Raw genomic sequence first — 3,931 nt, forward strand, 5'->3', positions numbered from 1 at the left:
GAACAAACCCAAAGTGTATTGAGACCTTTCTGCACAACTGATTGGAGATGAGAGTTCCAATTAAGCTTTGCGTCGAGTATGACACCTAGATATTTTACTTCACTTGAATAAACTAATTGTGTTTGATTCAAGAAAAGGGTTTCAGTTGTACCTTTCTCCGTTTGGTGAAAGGGATAATGGAAGTTTTTGTAGGATTTATGCCTAGTTGATACTTTTGACACCAGGAAAAAGTGTGATTTAGGGCAGATTGCATTCTTTCCACGATAACACTTTCAAAATTTGCCTCGTACAATAATGACAACGTCATCAGCATATCCAACCACTTCGAAGCCTCTTCTCTCTAAGCTGTCTAGAAGCTCATCCACCACCAGTGACCACAACAAAGGAGAAAGCACTCCGCCTTGCGGACACCCCCTTGTTGCTTTAACAGTGATGTATGAACCGCTAAGCTCAGAGGAGATTTTCCGATTAGCTAGCATAGCATGTACCCAGGTAACAATGCATGGGTCGAATTTTCTCCTCAACATTGCTGACCCTATAGACGAATAAGAAGCGTTATCGAATGCGCCCTCAATATCAAGAAATGCTACAAGAGCAATTTCTTTTGCATTAAGTGTTTTTCGATTTTTGAACTACCGTATGTAGTGCCGAGATCGTAGATTTTCCACTTTGATAAGCGAATTGGTTTTTTGACAAAGGCATTGCTTTCATAAATTTGTGATTTATGTACTCGCATAGTACCTTTTCCATAATTTTGAGCATTACAGAGGATACACTTATCGGCCTGAATGCTTTGGGGTTGGTTTTATCTCTCTTGCCTGCCTTCGGAATGAAGACAGCCCGGATTTGACGCCAATCGTTAGGTATGTGCCCCAAAATCAGACTCGCCTTAAAAATCTCAACCAAGGGTGGAACCAGTGTTTTCTCCTCTTTTGGATCAACGCTGGAAATATTCCATCCATGCCAGGAGACTTAAATGGCTCGAAAGATCTCACAGCCCTCTCAACCCTGGCCCGAGTGAAAGCTTCCTTTGCAACCTTTATTGCGTCTTTTTAGACCCAGAAACCCATGATTGGATCTCTTGTGGATCTGAGACAGCAATTCCAGTGCCTTGGTCGCCGATGCTCGACTCAGGGATTGAATCAGGAAGTGGATCTTTAACAATTCGCTCAGTGTATCGCTAGGCTCTACAGTGAGCGAACCATCCGTCTTTCAGGCTACCCACACCATTGGAGTGGTCTTTTGAAAGAGTTTTTGGAGTCTGGCCACTACGGGTGTATTCTCTATGCTTTCACACATTAGAATCCACGATTTCCGTTTGGCTGACCTTATTTCTTTGTTGTAGTTCGTCAGGGCCTTTCTGTATAGGCTCCAATCGCCGGTTCGCTTAGCACGATTGAACTCCCTACGCGCAGTTTTCCTATGCTTCTCAAGAGTTTTATTCCACCATGGAACGTCTCTACTCGAACTAGTTGATTTAGTTGGACAGCTCTCTTGGTAGGCGTTAAGGATTTTGTTTTTAATGGATTTGGACGCATCTTCCAATTGTGTTATGGACTTGATGTGACTTTCTATGATGTACTCTTCGGATCGTAGGATAGCTGAGTAGGATTCCCAATCAGTTTTCTTAGGATCTTTAAACGTTTTTTCCATCGTTAGACCCCTTCCCATTCGAAGATGATGTGTTTATGGTCTGACATTGATATTTCTTCAGAAACATGCCAGTTTTTATTTTATCAGAGATAGACCGACTACATAGAGTCAAGTCCAAAACTTCCTGACGAATGGAGTTTTCAAACGTGGGCTTGTCACCAACATTACAAATGTCAATGTTCTTGGAAGAGAGAAACTGTAACAGGTACTCACCTCTGGTGTTTATATCGGTACTTCCCATACGGTGTGATGTGCATTTGCGTCGCACCCTATGACGAAGGGGATGTTGTGTCGGTGGCTGTAGGCTACGAGCGCAGCTATTTCTGGAGGAGGGATTTCGTCCACGTCACCTGGGAAGTATGCCGAGACCACCAAGATCTCTCTACTCCCTCTGGGTGACGATTACTTGAGGAGCTCCAACGTTAGTCGGTGCGGGATTACTACGGAAGAAATCCATCAGAAGATTAAGCTGCTGCATCAATATGCAGCTCATCGAACTCCTCCATCTTCTCATCCTGCTCCTCCAAATTCTCACCATTGCACATGTCAATGATCAAGTCATGCTTTGTTGTGTACTCGGAGTAATTCAGTTCTAGTTTCTTCTCTAATGCCTTCATCTGCAAAAAACTCGTGGTTTCCGGTTCATCTGCCGCTTCACTAAGCTTCCTAACGATTTTCGTTACTCGCCCTTTCACTTGACCATGCTGATGTATCAACTGCTTCATCTTCTCTATGGTTACTCTGTTCACTTCAGTACACTCACTAGGGCAATCACTTTTCACTCTCAAGGGCAATTACTGTTCACTGTACTGTTCACTATATTGTCACTTCTTCACTAATATGGGTACCAGTGCTTCCGCTACACTGCCTCTCGGGAATCTTCTTCTTCTTGAAGAAAAAACACTGCTTCCTTTTCCACTCACTTTATTAGTGTTAACTTTACAATGGTTGAATACAGAATGAACAGACACTGAATGGGACATCTATTGTATAATTGATTTGTTTGCAACGGCTACCGACATATGCGAGCCGAGACCACACCCCTTCAGGTTTTGCTGCTGGATGTTGGTGTCCGAGAGAGCGTTCATCGCGTACTGCTGATACCATTGTGCCAGACGGTTCGATCTGACTCACCGGCTTCGGTAGCTCGGGGAAGGCCTCCAGTGATGTTGGTGGTGGAACGACAGATCGCTGGCCGGCCGGTTTGATGATCGGGGCTTTCGCACCACTTGTCTTTTTTGGTAGTTGTCGTAGCTCAACGTGCTTCGTCACGTTCGAGTAGCTTTTCTGCATCAGCAGTTTCTTGTTTTGCACACAAAAAATGTCAGTGTGGGTCTGCTATTTGCAGTATTTGCATGTGGTTATCTGCCCCTTGTAGACGAACCTTTGCTGTTTATCGATCGTGACCCACGAATCGATGTTTCGTTGGATCAGCATACGAGCCGACCAAATCCCAGGCGGAATACCACCGAACTCGAAACCATCACCCCACGTCAATTCACGCAGCGAGACCACTCCCCCTAACGCTCTGAGGAACTCGACGATCTTTTCTTCGGGTACGTTTTCCGGCAAATCATGCAAATCTTCGGCACTCCCATCTTCCTTGGTTACACGGAGCTTGTACTCCTTCCTCGCAAAGTCCACTTCATGTTTTTCGTTATAACGTCTTTGACCTTGACGAACGCACTTTGTTCACCTTGTTCACTTTGGCACTGGAGTCTCACTACGTTCTCTTTCTTCAGCACTAGAACTGTGCGTCAGAAGTCATGCACCTTCTCGAAAGACGGTTTCACTGGGAAACGCGAGTAGTCTATTCGAAAAGTATTTCCTCGCCTCATCGCTGATCACTAGAATCGCGCGACACGGCACGGATAGATGAAAATGGATAAACCACTGATGAAACGCATGACTTTTGGAGAGCGGAATCGAACAACACGTCTACTCGTCTCAGAAGCTTGTATACACGACTGCAGCAATATGTAATGGAATTGAACTAATATAACTTGTTTGGCTTCCGGGATACTTGTTCGGAGGATGTACATACGTAGGTATAATGTCATCAACAGCAAGAAAAACATGCACCCAGGTTTTTTTTACACGGTTGAATTTTATTAATTTCTCGGTTAACCTGAACTTTCACAGTTTTTTAAATACCAACTGAATTTTCTTTGATTTTTTTTTTGATTTTTCCGTGGGGTTAACTCATTGCTTGATTGACACTGAAGGTCTTAAACGACCAAAACCAAACCGTGTAAAAAAAAACCTGGGTGTAATGAGA

This window comes from Armigeres subalbatus, chromosome 1 (assembly GCF_024139115.2).
Source record: "Armigeres subalbatus isolate Guangzhou_Male chromosome 1, GZ_Asu_2, whole genome shotgun sequence".
In the NCBI taxonomy this organism is placed as follows: domain Eukaryota; kingdom Metazoa; phylum Arthropoda; class Insecta; order Diptera; family Culicidae; genus Armigeres; species Armigeres subalbatus.